This window comes from Liolophura sinensis, chromosome 6, assembly GCF_032854445.1.
Source record: "Liolophura sinensis isolate JHLJ2023 chromosome 6, CUHK_Ljap_v2, whole genome shotgun sequence".
Lineage (NCBI taxonomy): Eukaryota > Metazoa > Mollusca > Polyplacophora > Chitonida > Chitonidae > Liolophura > Liolophura sinensis.
In genome coordinates this window covers 60,525,844-60,542,075 of record NC_088300.1, presented here as the reverse complement: position 1 = coordinate 60,542,075, position 16,232 = coordinate 60,525,844, and the positions used below count along the sequence as shown (strand labels likewise).

The window sequence follows — 16,232 nt, the reverse complement described above, 5'->3', positions numbered from 1 at the left end:
ATCATTATTTCAGAATTCGTTGTTCTTATTTTTGATGTTGTATATTTTCAGAGCCTGTCCCGACGGCCAGTCCCTCCTGTAACCTGATGAGCAGTGACATTATTGTACCTTCCACACAGGTGAAAATCTCACAGGTAGAATCCACCAAATATATCCACGTCAAGCAGTACGGCACATCAGTCCGCGTCTTCAGAGAGACATCTGTGTGAGGGATGTGCGAGGATATAGCTGGAATACCTTAACCTTCTTCCCCACAGCAGGTGATCCCCTAGTGAGATTTCATGAACACAGACCCCAGACCGTGTGTGGCAGGCACAAATCTCCTGACAAATTAGACAGGAATGGACCAGCTACTGCACACAGAGGAGCTATAATCTCAAACTGTAGATAATTCCTCAGGATTATGATACTGTAAGCTCGGTTTGGGGTGTTTATGTGTAGATGCACATACAAGGACAGAACTGGTAAAGTTCTAAAGTGAAAACCTGGAACTCCTGTTCACAACTGCACAACAGACGTTTTCTCCCAGTGATCTTTTAGAGTTGCTTCCCCTTCAGTGGACTTGTACAAAGCCTTCGTTTCCAGTGGTCATTGCTTTTCAGTTTCTAGAGTTCACTTGAAGAGTCATTTCATGTTGTAAATCTGTCACAGTATTTAGACATTTAGTATTTCTCATCAGTGTTTCTGGGTACGTATAGGACTTGTGCTTTACAGTTTGTCAAAACTGTAAACTTCAGAATGAGCCAATATTTTTAGGTACAAATGTGACAAAAAGGTAGCTATTGCATGTTTCAAATTAACAACTACCACATGTTTTCTGTTGTATGAAAGAATTTTACTTAATACTCCTGTTTAATGCCAATAAAAGTGTTACCAGCTGTTAAAAGCTTAATTAACATCAGACGATCTCTACTTTGTTTTGACATAGATGTGTATGGTAGTGCTGGGTTAGGACGTCTTGTTAACAATATGTTATTTACATTTTCTACCTCGTCTATTATTTATTCAATCAAAAGAAGCTATTTGAAGGTTGAACATTATTCTTCTGCAGACTTGGTGAACTGGTTTCAGTTGTTCATGAAAAGTTGCCTTTTGAGTTGTTTCATACCAGTATTCAACTATTCTTTCAGTCGGCTGTTAATTAGGGCTAATGATATTAAAAAAATAGCATTACAGGTTATCAACCTGACATTATGGGTACCAATTTATCTGTTATACAAGTGTGTCCAGTACAGTACTTATTAAACTTGTACTCATTGTACAGGCTAGCTTGTACAAGTGTGTACTTGTTGTACAAGCTTGCAGTTGTTGTATAGTCATGTACTTGTTGTACTAGCTTGTACTCATTGTACAAGTGTGTACTCATTGTAAAAGTGTGTACTTGTTGTACAAGTGTGTACTTGTTGTACTAGCTTGTACTCATTGTACAAGTGTGTACTTGTTGTACAAGCTTGCAGTTGTTGTATAGTTATGTACTTGTTGCACAGTTATGTACTTGTTTGCACTAGTTTGTACTCATTGTACAAGTGTGTACTTGTTGTACAAGTGTGTAGTTGTTGCACAATCATGTACTTGTTGAACAAGCTACTATTGTTAAACGCTAGACAAGGATTGTGTTGGTGAACTGCTTGTTAGGAGGAATGGTTGTAACAAGGCTTTAATGAAAGACTCGTTTTTTATTTTTTAAGTTTATAGTTAACATGTAACATGTGCACATGGGTCTGACTCTCTGCTCTTTTTAAATAACCTTCTCATCGTTGTGTTCATTTCAAAGTCACTCTTGGTTGCACTCAGCCACAAGGCTGACAGAGTTTGTATGTATACATTGCCTTTGGGACAGTTCTTGAAAAGTCGCCCTCATTCACCAGACTTTGTTGTTAGATGTTTTTTAGACATGTTGTGTGCATCATGTCAGCTCTAGGCATTGTATTGTGTGCATCATGTCAGCTCTAGTCATTGTAGACTACATAGTTTTTGAGACAATTCCAACAACAACAAAAATGCAATTAGGAGTTTGGAGGAAGTGTTTCTTGCTTTTTTGACTAGACAGCCTAAAGACATGTTATAGGTAACTTGTTTACTCTTTTGTCAACATCTTTTGAAACTTTGACAGATTTTAATTTGTTTTGATGTATGGAAATAATTCTCCTGATGAGGGTAAAAAAAGAAAAGTGCCAAATACAGTTAAGATATTTGACAGTTGGCTGACTCTGTCTTTGTACCACATTTGTTTTTTCAGTCTTTTGCATGTTTAAAGGTAACCTATCCACTGATCCTTTTCCCCCCTGATCCTGGTGCATTGTGGGTATTTCCCTTATACTTGATCCTCTTGGTTTCTTCTTTGCTTTTCTTGGTTTCTTGTACTTATAAACCATAGTGCTTTCTTATAAGTCAAGTACCATTGAGAAATGATCTATACAGCCACCAGATGAATATTTTTTTGGAAAATACCACTTTTCACAGCACTGCAAACATGTTTTATTATAAAGCTCACAACATGCTTTTGTCTTAAAAAAAGTGTGTTGTACTACATGTAATTTTCTGTTTAAGTAATTGTACCAGTTTGACATTGGCCATCATCATGTTCAGCTGTATTTTTTTCTTGTATCTGTAGATTAACAGTATGAGTAGCTACACAAAACTGTATCATAACATGGCTTTTCTATGGATATGTTTTATTGAGGCAGCATTATGTTAGTGGAGAGATCAGTTCAAGGTTTGTCATAATTTTACATGCAAATATCAAAGTTACATGACCAAAAGTGATAGAGGAATTTATTGGAAAAATGTCCTTTTTTTTTTTTTTTGTTTCAGTTTGGGAGATCCCAAACTTGTCATATGGGATGTAATTTGCTGGCATGTTAATGTGTTGTTGTCTTTGTTGTCAGTCTCAGAATGATGTATTCTGTATATTATCAATATTTACACACTGTAACATTAACCGGTTCTTTATTTTTATTCAAGTGCAGGTACAGCTTGAGAATATTTATGAAAACACCTTTATGAAGGTTGTTTTGAGCTTTACACAGGTCTAGTCATGAATATAAAGCTATCATCATATTCACAGTGGTCAGAGTATGGTATATGCAATGATAACATGCACAATTTAGGCTGCTTTCACACTTTTGCAAAAAAAAAAATTGAAAAATGATTTGACATTTTTTTTTTTAATATTATGTCCTAAATCAAAAACATTATGTTATGTGTTGGCAAATCAGTGAAATTTGACACACACACAAAAACCTATTGAATTTTAGGTGAGTTTGAAAATAGCTTTGTTTTAGGTACAGTGCCCTTGGACTTTCATACATATACCACAATAACCTATTTTAATTTTACCTTATAATAGTATTAATAAGCAGATTATGTGTGGACCTGCTAAAAGAAATCCAGGATATTAGCAAATTTTTACTGTTTTTCTCAGAATTTAATGTAAGATAGAGAAGAATTGTGGTTCCTTTCTTTTTTTGTTGTTGTTGAAATATTGTTACATTTTATACTCATTTCTGGCCATGTTACAAATGTTGCAAGCTTTCATGCCTTTAGCTCTATCTTATATCAGATCTGTACATGCAAACCAAAAACCAATTTTAAACCTGTATGTATTTATTACAGCTTATGAGTTTTAATGCTGACTGAACACTCAGTACATGTGTGTCATGTGTACTGTGTTTTTCTGTTTTGTTCCTATGTATATTTATGTTAAAGCATGTGTGTTTGTGTTTTCTTTTATTGTATAGCATAATACAGTACAATTTTAAAGTCTTGTCCTGACATATGACTCTCTTGCCCTAAGATTATATGAACCCCATTTGGCTGTATGCTACATTTTGCATTTTAATGTTGAATATACTTTATGTACATGTACAATGTATAAATACTTCTCCAGAAAAGTAGATCCAGAGAAACAAAATCTCTCATGGAAAACAGACATATATACTGTTTATGTATCAAACAAAGTCTGTCATGGGAAACAGTCATATCTGCTGTTTATATATCAAACAAAAAAAAAAATGTTTCACTTATATGATGGTGGCCAGCATTATGGTGGGAGGAAACCAGGCAGAGCCCAGAGAAAACCCATGACTATCTGTAGGTTGCTGCCAGACCTTCTAGAACTTCTGAATCATGTACTCTCACAACTTCTGCATGCTTATTAATACGACCTTTAGCTACATCTAAACTAAGATTTTTGCCAGGGCCAGGTGCATTCCAAATATTGAGATTTTTGAAATCAAAATGTCTTTAGTTCAGGTTTTAGTCAGTAATGAGATTAATGTTTGATGGAGTTGAGGTTATGTTTATTCCCGATATTGCAATGCTATAATCTTTTGGCAAGAGAGTTTTATTTATTTATTTTTGTCAAGTTGACCACAGTTTTTTTGGCCAAGCTACATGTACCTGAATTATATTATAAGGATACCAAAGCATATGATACGATGACTTTTTATGTCAGTGCTATGTTGTTGTGTTTTTTTTTTTTTTTCTCAGTTATGTTTACATTGTAGATAGTATAAAGAAGGTGGTCATATTTATTGAATCTAACTTAAATCATCTAAAAAAGGCAACAGAATGACTTGTTGTTGTGATGTTTCCCCAGAAAAGTATATACAGTCTCCTGTCCATGTGTGTATTTCAGATACTTTTTTGTGTTCTTTGTTGCTCAAGTGTGACTTTAGAAGAACCCAAATAAATAAGTCACAAAATTCTCATCATGTGTTTTTAAAATAAACCATCAAACTGTATTCTTCTCAGTGCACATAAAGCTAAATAACACAAAGCTATTGGAACTGTTTTTGCTTTATATATAAACCTTCATTTGTTGTGTGTTATTCTTCAGTGTTTTCAAAGGTCATCCTGGTCTAATCAGTTAAGGTATCCTTTAGGATTATTCAGTTTTTTCGTGTCATAACATTGTGATTTTACAGAGGCCTGGAGTTTGCCTGGACATCTTGTCTTTGACGAAAAATGTTTAATATTTCCTTCCCACACAGACTGGTTCTAAGATGTGTAAATACCCATCATTCATACTGCAGCAGTGTTTGGGAACTGCTTGTTTGAAGATTCGCCTTTTTCCATAATTATTAGAATTCTGCTTTTTGTGTAATCTTACATCTAGGTCATGGGAGACCATGCACCTGTCTTTCATCAATGTGACACTTGTCACATGTGAGAGAGGTGTCCAGTAATTTGCCAAGAATGCATGGTTTGCAGTGACCACCGTCGTAAAAGGGGAAAGTTCATGATAAGTCCTGTGGCACTAACTTCTGGGAACAGTCATCTAAAAAATAAAGTCTCATGTCATGCAGGCCTACCGAGCAAGGTGCACTTTAGTGTGTAATAAAGTTAACACCAGTCTAAAAACGCTAACAATTTTGAACGGCATATAAATACGGTTCTCAGGATTAGATAGCAAATCGGTCCTGGTGAAACGTACTCGTTAGTTTGATCAATTCGTCAATCAAAATATCAGTAGTGTTTGTTTTCAAGGAAATGATATGCCTTTTCAGAATGTACTGAAATGCCATCTTGGGAAAATGATACCTTTTCTTCAACGCGAACGAAAGACGTATATTGTAGCTGGGAAACATTGAACTGCACATAATTTGTTACGTTAGTTATAAATTGTAGAAATACAGTACCTTCGAATTTGCCAACTCGGTTATGTAAGGCCAGTTAGATGATATGCCATTATTACGAATCCAATTTGTGATCATTTTTCTTTTCATTCATTGGAAATTGCTAGGATGTCCTTGGATCCTCTGTTTGATAGTTCTATCTTTCTGGAACATCATGATGTGGAAGTTTGGAAGGAATATCTATAGGCGTCAAAACATGACGTTCAACGAGAATGAACTTCCCTGGCCAGTGATTGTAAGATCAGTTTCCAGAACAACTCAGAAAGTATATAAAGCAAGCATTTAGAACGAATGTATGCAAAGAGAAGCAGTTACCAGTTTTAACCGATGACGGAAACGCAAGAAATGTTCTGGGCGAATTTGAAGTGCTGAAAAAAGGGGGATCACTCTCATTGTATTAAGGTGTGTAAAAGTTGTGTCCCTTTTGGTGAACTACGTTACATGGTCCGGGAACAGCGTATAAAGTTATGAAGACGGATATTGTAAACACCAATAAGCTCAGTACTGTATAAACTAATCGGTAACTATCGAAACTATCGGCATAATTTTTGGCTGGTATTGAATATGTATGTATGCTTTGGGTTTTACGTCGTGCTTAATAATTTTGATGGCATATGACGAGGAGTCATTAGGTGTGTACTTATACATATATTATGGCTTCTTGTCGCAGGGCGAGTCCATGCCGCCAAAGTGCTGATTCCGTTGATGTATGCCTATTAAGTGTACATCAGAACTTCCATCGAAACCATGTTATAATTATAAGAGATCTACATGTTACATGAGAAATCATGTTCAGTGACTTAATTGTTCAGTATTTCTATTCAGCTTTGTTTTGAAGATGTTGGATCTGATAATTCATATAGACAATTCCAATACCAAATGTGCAATTAATGGACCAGAATAACAGCATTATGGTTATAAAATTGGGTTTGGCAGTGACAGAGATCACTCCGGCTTTCGAATCAAGGATAGGCATCTATTCGCCACGCAGCAATACATAGGGGGTCAGTTGTTGAAAAATGTATCAATGGTTAACCAAGGCTAAAATCTTAATACTGTTCTTTTTTTTTTCTTAATACAATACCAATTGGACTTCAGTTCGAACTACAGTTACTTACGAAATATTGTTCCTGTTATGGGTGTCTTGCGATAATTTTATAGTCCATAAGATGGACGAGGTTATTATTTTAAAATTACTTAAAAAACCTAAAATTTGTTAGCCTCACTCCGGTCTTAACGGTCAATACACATTTGAACAACTTGGCCCATCTGCACCATAGGAGCGCGCCAATGGATTCTCACCAACACGAGATGTACAGTAGATGAAAAATTTTGTCGTTAACTGGATTTCTGATAACACACGTTTAATTAAGCTGTGTTTTGGTAAGTGAAAGAAGTGAAGGTGAACACACAGACGTTTATTTTAGCTCAAGTTCAGATGCATAACTTCATGGGTCGCAAGTTAGGCCTTGCCTGTATGTTCATGCACGAAACTAGGTTATACTCGATATTCAACCACAAAAATGCCTTTGATTCTTTGCATGAATTATGTACATTCTTTGGATGAAATGAAATGGACGCGTTCTAAGTGTTAACAGGAAAAGGATTGAGACAGAGTTTGTTTATCCCCTCGACAAAGTGGTTATGGGAGGGGATATACAGCATCTTGTCCGTCGTCCGTTCGTCTGTCGGTTCGTCCGTGTTTTGGTAGTCTATAATTGGTAATATATAATACAGCCTAATTATTGTCCCACTCTGAGTATGCATAACACACAATATCCACGAAGGAGAATATTGTATTTTTTTATTTTATTTTATTTATTTATTTATTTGATTGGTGTTTTATATTTCACTTACACAACGGCGGCCAGCATTATGGTGAAAGGAAAGCCGTTCGAGCCGCGAGCTACTGGAAGGCCTTCCCATGCCGGAGAGGAAGCCAGCATGGACTCACAGCGACCGCATTGGTGAAAGGCTCTTGGGTCATTGCACCTCTGCCACGGAGGCCCGAGAATATTGTAATGTCAGCGGGTTGATGCACATTATACCATATAACGAGTATTGCATTCCAATCTACTAGTGGTATTAATCTCAGACTTCGTACAAAAAGCACTAAATATCAGAGGGAGATATTGAAAATTCAGTAAATATAAGGCATATTAATTGTCTTAACCACTTAACTCAGCCTACTCATGTTAAGGTTCATTTTCAGTGGTCTTTTGGCTTAATTATTCTCGAAGTAATAAGTGCGTAACTCACCCAGCATGCAGAGTGGGATATCATCAGTTCAGCCGTTTATGTTTACGTTAATTAACGTAACGAGCAGTTGAAGTAAAACTATACATATTATTCATGAAATACTGACAACTGACTTCAAATTTTAAGGTGTGCTAATTTGAACTGTCACAATAAACATACGCTCCACATTTGAAGCCGTATACCACATATCACATCACATCACGTCACTTCACTTCATGCTTGATTATCACGATGTTCGATGCATGTCTTTATTGCACACTTATAAGATGTTGGATCAGCTTAAGATTCCTTAAGATTTCCAGCTTCTGCGCTATTCTCAGGGCCATGTTGTCGTTAAGCGACCGAGACTATTCACAATTTCGTTATTTGGTGATACATGTAGTTCGTTTGAGATCAATTTTCTCTCACCAGTATGGCGTATATTTTTCGCTCGCTCTACAGGTGTGTCAAATATGTGTGTCATTCTGGGGCAGGGGGATTTGTCAGCTGCTAACCAAAGATCAGTGGTTTACTCCGGACACTCCTGGTTCCTCAGCATACACACACCTATAGGACTGGATTACTTCGTTGAACCAATCAACCCATAAAACTGACCACCATGAAAAAGCGAAAATAATTCTTGAATATGACGTTAACCAACAATCAATCAATGTTTAAATAGATTTCATTAGGTTCAAGCAGGTCTTACTGTGAATGTAGATAAACGACCTGGTATGGTAACGCGGGGAATCAGCCCCAGTGCAAGAAATTGTGTATCTCAAAAAGCGAAACCAACCATAGACGTGAGTAACAGCTGTTGACACACCTGTAAGGCAACTACTTTTTCAGTTCTGGTTTACTCTTCTTTTCCTGTTATATGACAAGCATGCAACTTATAAAGCTCCAAACATCCACTGAACCGACGTTTTGCTAAAAAAAAACTGCTCCACACTGATATAATATTTTTTGCACTGCACCACAATAAGGTACAACGTGCAGTGACTTCGTTAGTTCACTATACTGTGAAGAATACCATACAGTCCATGACAGAAATATGGATTTTAAACAAGCCAAAATATGACAAAACTGATCACATTATGAAGTTTATGTTTTACATATGAAGTTACACGTTAACCAAAACGAAACTTTAACTGGACCTAGAAATACACATGAAAGTTTCAGCCAAAATAATTTTCTAGTTAACGCTGATTTTCGTACGGTAAATTAAGGACACAGTGCCTCGCTTAAACGAAAGATTCTCGTTTTTGGTTATTACTAAGAGGGTTATTACTAAGTAACCATCTCTTTTATGGCCATATAAGTGTTATGAGTTCTTCGACCAAGTTTTGTACTCTGATTTATAAATTTACAGAATTGTGCCGGAATTTTGAAATCGAAACTTTCTTACCATACCTCTCTGGGGCCGATTCTCCGCTTTACCGTACTTTTCTGGGGCCGATTCTCCGCCTTACCGAACCTTTCTGAGACCGATTCTCCGCCTTATCGTACCTTTCTGAGACCGATTCTCCGCCTTACCGTGCCTCTCCGGGGCCGATTCTCCGCCTTACCATACCTTTCTGGGGCCGATTCTCCGCCTTACCGAACCTTTCTGAGACCGATTCTCTGCCTTATCGTACCTTTCTGAGACCGATTCTCCGCCTTACCGTACTTTTCTGGGGCCGATTCTCCGCCTTACCGTACCTTTCTGAGATCGATTTTCCGCTTTACCGAACCTTTCTGAGACCGATTCTCCTCCTTACCGTGCCTCTCTGGGGCCGATTCTCCGCCTTACCGTACCTCCCTGGGGCCGATTCTCCGCCTTACCGTACCTCCCTGGGGCCGATTCTCCTCCTTACCATACCTTTCCGGGGCCGATTCTCCTCCTTACCGTGCGTGCCTCTCTGGAGCCGATTCTCCGCTTTACCGCACCTCCCTGGGGCCGATTCTCCGCCTTACCGTGCCTCCCTGGGGCCGATTCTCCTCTTTACCGTGCCTCTCTGGGGCCGATTCTCCGCCTTACCGTACCTTCCTGGGGCCGATTCTCCTCCTTACCGTGCTTCTCTGGGGCCGATTCTCCGCCTTACCGTACCTCCCTGGGGCCGATTCTCCTCCTTACCATACCTCCCTTGGGCCGATTCTCCTCCTTACCATACCTTACTGGGGCCGATTCTCCTCCTTACCGTTCCTCGCTGGAGCCGATTCTCCGCTTTACCGCACCTCCCTGGGGCCGATTCTCCGCCTTACCGTACCTCCCTGGGGCCGATTCTCCGCCTTACCATACCTCCCAGGGGCCGATTCTCCTCCTTACCGTACCTGCCTGAGGCCGATTCTCCGCCTTACCGTACCGTTTGGATGGGTTGCAATGGTGCAAATGGAAAAGGCTATATCGTTTCTTATTGCACTGTGCCCATTAGCGCACAACTGCACCTGCACGTTAATCCTTGGTATACCACGTCCACCGGATTACTGGAATGGTGTGTGCAAAATTTCATTGCGACCTGGTACATATCAAGAGAGATATCAAACAACGCTTTTGGGGGGGAACTTACTCTTTTTTTTTGCAATGTATATTTTGCCGCACAAACGGAAACAATATGGATGCACACGGCACAAATCGAGTTATTAGGCATAACCAAAAAAAGAGGGGGAAGTAACTCTGTCTGCCTTGTTTTACATTACTGGTCTCAACGAAAGCCCAACGCAGCTGTTTAGTCGGAGCAAATTACGTTAGTGGGGTCCAGACGACGTCTTAAAGACACAAACGATCTATCCCAGTCTTGGTGGTTTAATGAAAGGATAATTCCTTTATGGCTGGTATGGTGATCAAATAATTTCCAACTCGGCCTCCCAGGGGGAAGATAATTGAGCTCGGGGATAGAAGAACCTCCTCAAGGCCTATTATTATTCAGAAAGCATTATTAATGCAGATTCAGATATATTGCTTTTTATTATCGATATCATCGGAGTGTAATAAAAACGGCGCAGTTCCCACATCCCGCAGCCACATAACCGTCTGTAAATCAGATGTCATTTAATCTTTGTTCCCTTGTCGCTCTCTCTTACGTACCCCATCGTTCATAAGCACCGATCATCGGGGAGCCGTTTCGCACACCGCAGCCCGACTGGACGCTTCGCTCATCCCATAAATTAGCTCACAGACGAACACAACTTCTCCCACCAATGCTTTCGGTCTCATGCTTTCAGAAATCTATTTCCAAGCCAACGAGCTAATCTTTTGATGTATGGTTCAAATTTTTTCCTAATTACTTCATGGAAGTCGTGTTTCAAAAAAATGGCAGAATTTATCTTACGTATATAGTTTAGAATTAGGCCTAAAGTTGGTACGGGTATATATAAGGCAGGAGTATAGGCCTACATGTACATTGGCACTTTATTTTCCTCCTAACTTGTAGTTTCCAAGCGTACCACTTTTTTCTGGTTTATATCTGTTGTCTTACTTCGCAGTCAATGCTAGAGAAAATCTGCTCAAACGTGAATTAATAGTTATCAAACTTATTTGATAAAATATTAATGTTAATGTCAGATATTATTACCTATTGTAATTTAGTTAGGGTTAAATTGAATTTTAAAAGTGTTTTACTCAAAACAATCATAATGACCCCTGGCATATATTCAATAAAGATATGTGCATTTAGGCCGTACTCGTACATATAGTTTTACATATACATATATATGTATGTTTTATCTGACAGCAAAGCATTTTATATTTGTACTTTGTAAAATTCTTTCGCTCATGAATAAGCATGTTTCATTTTCTTGGTGGCCATTACAATTCTCGAGTTTCTGAAAACACCTTTTACATACATGCAAAGTTTATGCATTTACAAAAGACAGTTATTCCCAATACATTGTCGTACTTCGTGCAGCATGGCCAACAAATGTACGCAAGTTTCAAAAACACCAAAAAAATTAAGTAAGTACGTAACACATACATGTATGCAGCTTTTACCGCGTTATCATATACACACAGAAATGCCTTTATAATCAAGCATTCTTCCAGGCCAAAAATGTGTTAAAATGCTGCAAATAAATTTAGCAATTATATCAGTTATTATCTTCTTCACAAGCTGCTTAAATCTTTCTTAAGGGTATGTAATATTTGAACATTACCGTCGTTTCTGAAAAATCTCAGACGCAGCATAGCAAATCTGCAAAGCTGATCGATACAACCGAAGTTCTACCCTCATACATGAATAAAATGGCGATGAATTAAGTTCACGAACATAGGAAATCTGGCGACAGGGAGGTTAAAACACTGGCCTTTCAATCGCTGTAACACATGAATGTGCGGGCTCAAACCGGAGCTTCGACAGGGAATTTGTGGATTTCATCCGCTTCCAATAATCGTGTGGCCTTGCTGACAATATGAGATCAGCGATGCTCGTGTGGCCTTGCTGACAATATGAGATCAGCGATGCTCGTGTGGCCTTGCTGACAATATGAGATCAGCGATGCTCGTGTGGCCTTGCTGACAATATGAGATCAGCGATGCTCGTGTGGATGTTTGCACATGCGGCCGAAACGCTCATGTCGAACAACTTTATAGTTATCCCCCACCATATCTTACATATCTGCACATCACAGGTGGAAAAGTTCGATAGTAACTTGTCAACGGTAGGTGGTTTACCCCAGACAAACTGTTTTCGTAGCTTCAACAATAAAACTATCGAAGAAATAATGCTGCGGTATATATTCATACATATTTATTATATTTTTTTGTCTTCACCAATCAGAAGTCTATCGCTATCACCTTCACTCACATTTTTATATATTCTTTTGTTCTTTAAATACATCGTAACTGCCAATCCCTTCTCCGTTATTTTGACAATATATTCTTCCATTTTATTCAAGTGCTTTTTAAAGCAGATTTTCTATATGTAATGGTCTTTTTATTTTTTAATATAAATAGAGTGTTTAGTATTGTTTTTGGATAAGCCTAGGATTACTGTAGCATTGTTAATTTTGCACGTAAAGTTGCACCCCTGGTTTAACCATCTTTCAGATCTCGGCCAAAACATATTCAGTATTTCACACTTAAAAAATAAATGTTCAATGGTATATACGGGTATTTGGCTGTTGTGTGCTAAACCATCTCACCTTGTACCTAAGACCCTCCCAGATGTCACTATTTTTTATGTATGTGATTAACACCACATTCAGAAAACATTTACTTACTTGTATGCGATTGCTGTCATTTATATATTAAGGTGAAATGGTCTTTAAACCGAAATTATTCGTCCATGCATCTAATGATGAAAAGATCCACAGTGCATGATGTTACTGATATGCTCGCCTCGCCAAAGTAATCTTGGCGCCAAACCGGTGGCCTCATTTCTGTTTCTACATACATCTGATAGTAAACACTGTAGTTATACAATTATACCCTAAGTTATGTTAAACTAAAAATTCCATTTTAGTCACAAATTTAGCATGGTAAACACGTCTGAAGTTTAGACTTGTCCTGAGCCCGTTTCAAGGACAAAAACTGATGTATATATGTATGCATGTATCGTACTGTTCAGTATCTCGCTATGGAAACTAATATTGTATAATATTTGTAGTGATTTTATCATCTTTTCGTATTGATAACGAATTCTTCATATTTAGTTATATTTCCCAACAAAAAATGTTGCTTAGAAATACATTCATATATTTTTCCAGGCATATAATTACATATGTATTTGCGTATATACATTCTGTCGATCATTTGCGCACGCTTGTATATATTCATAAATGTTAGACCAAGGTGTTGACAGTTTACCTAGGCAGCAATGTAAACGCTGTCAAAAATGTTGGCCGTTTTTTGTCATAGTTTATAAGGGTGTTTATTTTCGTATGTATTGTAAAGTTAAATATCGACTTGAATGAACTGCCATATACACATCTGTAGACTAGTTTGTGTTGAAATGCCAGTTTATCATGCCCCATTAAAATACGTAAGGACTGGTGGCATTTCAATGACCCTTCAAAGCCTGTAGCAATAGGATTTAAATGGGTTTCTTTGTCTGGTATATATAAATTCTCTTCAACAATCGTCTGCGAAGAATATATTGAACGTTACATAGAGACGTCAGACTTGTTGGTAAACTATGCGAATTGTGATGGACACGAAAGGCCGCCATTAAAACTATCTGTCAATGAGCTGTGGACACTATTGGGAGATATTTTGCTTTTGATATAGGACTTATTTTAGACATAATACATTACCAACCGTCGAAGTATAGCGCGCTTGTCATTATGTTTAATTCAGAATGAAAGCGAATGACAGTAGCAGGGCGTACAAACACACGCAGGCAACAAAACCAGGAATAAATTGCCTTTGTTACCCTCACTGTATACCTTATTCTAGGGGGAAAGTTTTTGAGGCGCTTTATTCATATATAGAGAGGCAGAAGTCTATTTACACGTAAGAGCGTGTCCCCTGGTAGTGCAGTCGTGCGTGAAATGTGAGCACACGGATTTAATACTTGCCAACAACTGTAAGGCGTTTTCTTCAGTTTCTTTTTGCTTATCCTTGGCGTAAAGATAACTTAACGTGGATTTAATGATACTTATGTAGAGCAGGCCCCCCTCTAACGAATACAAGTGGATTTGTAAGATGTATGGTGTCTTACTTTTTTTCTCAACTTTTGTCAGACCGACTCCGTCACAGCAAAAACCTTGTAAATTATGGTAGCTAAAATGGCCGCCACTGCACGTGCGTTCTGTTTGTCGGGTAACACCTGTGCTGATATAAAACGAACCTGTCTTTATTTGGCAATTAAAGCATGCGTGAAAGAAGGCGTTGTTACCGAGGATCAATTTGATTGCCCATTGGCCAATTTTCCTCCAAGGCTCCCCTGCCAATAGTTAATGGTCACCTGTTGTGTAGCAGGCTGTGAGTTAACTAGTAAACATGACACTGGGGTCGATAAAGGGAATAGTTTATTTATGGAATCATCTCCTACTTGCAATAAGATTTATGACCAAAGGACTTTACGGCGAAGTACCATCGTCTTTTGTTCTGTCCGCATTCCGTTCCTCGTGGATATCCGACTTTTGCAATGAGCCGTGTCATGGATGTTGACTTTCCCAGACATGGTCGTTTTTGGCTTATAACGCAAAGGCATTTCAATTCATCCAGTTGTGTTTTTAAGAAAATATAAACCTTCTTTCTTGAAGCATAAAGTCAAAGCCATGATCATCGTCACTATACCGCTACTTTTGAACTTTTGTTCGACTAATGTCTCTATAACATTTGACGACCAACATGTCAGAAAATCTATACGAGAACTTATAGTACTTGCTTGGGCATTGTTCTACTTATGTCTCTAGTACGTTCTACGTCGGACGATTGGATTGAAATTCGTTTTTTTTTTCTGAACTCTAACAAAAATCAGATGTTACTATGAGGAGCTCCGACAACTTCATGAGATGAATTGGAACTGGATTTGAATTTAGTCTCCAATTAATGGATATTTGTTCCAAAAATAAATATGCATAAGTTGATCAAGAAAACAGAAATTGTATTAAAATTTCATTAAATGTTATAGGTCTATGTCCATGAGTTGCGAAATTACTGAAATATATATATTGTCTTATTAAATTCATTGGATTTAGTCACCCTATTTGGGTTTTTTAAGATACCTTCAGTGTGGGCTGTATTCATAATTGACGTCTGAAAACAAATAACAAGGCATGGTTTCACAATTTCGTGAAGTAAAATATCACATACTGCTGACTCACTACCCACATACGGTTCAGATATTTGTTTACTATACAAATGCATTTAGGAGTAACGTAGGTATCAAAATATAAAAATGAGTGAGGCATATGTAAGTAAATATTTGTAACCAAATACCAGCGTATACAGGAACGACATTATTCTGATCCGATTTTGATAGATATCGGATTATGATAACAGTCCAGAGCTGTTAATATTTTGGAACATTAAAAGCCAATGAAGAGTTGTTCATTCACGTTTAATTGTTTGTTTAGATTATTTATTGTGTATTAATTAGTTCCAAAAAGGTGAAAATGGACTGTGCATGTTAATAAGGTCACACCTGTAGACCTTATGTTGCAGGTGTGTCGTGTGGAAAGTTCAGACTGGAGACATAAGTGAGTCAGAAGCGTCCAAAGCAAACCCTACCTTTGTTTACATGTCTGGCTATGATACAGAGACCAAATACTGACGCAGTATCAGTCATAATTATTTTGCACTGAAATACCGATAACGTTTTTTGTAAGCAACTATCCTAATGTCGTAGTGTTATTTTAGCTCTTCCATTATAAGCGAGTATCGCATTTTGTGAAATATAGTTATATATAAGTAAACAAAAACACAGACAGTTG

General features: G+C 37.8%; 1 protein-coding gene across 1 annotated transcript in view; it reads left to right on the top strand.

Annotated features, from left to right (window-relative positions):
• The window catches only part of LOC135466583 (inositol polyphosphate-5-phosphatase A-like), a 53,269-nt gene extending 53,081 nt beyond the window's left edge, over positions 1-188 (top strand). Inside the window, exon 18 of the mRNA XM_064744138.1 lies at positions 52-188. The gene's annotated coding sequence lies outside the window, so the exon portion shown is untranslated. The remainder of the gene's footprint in view (positions 1-51) is intronic.
• The last annotated feature ends 16,044 nt before the right edge of the window (positions 189-16,232 follow it).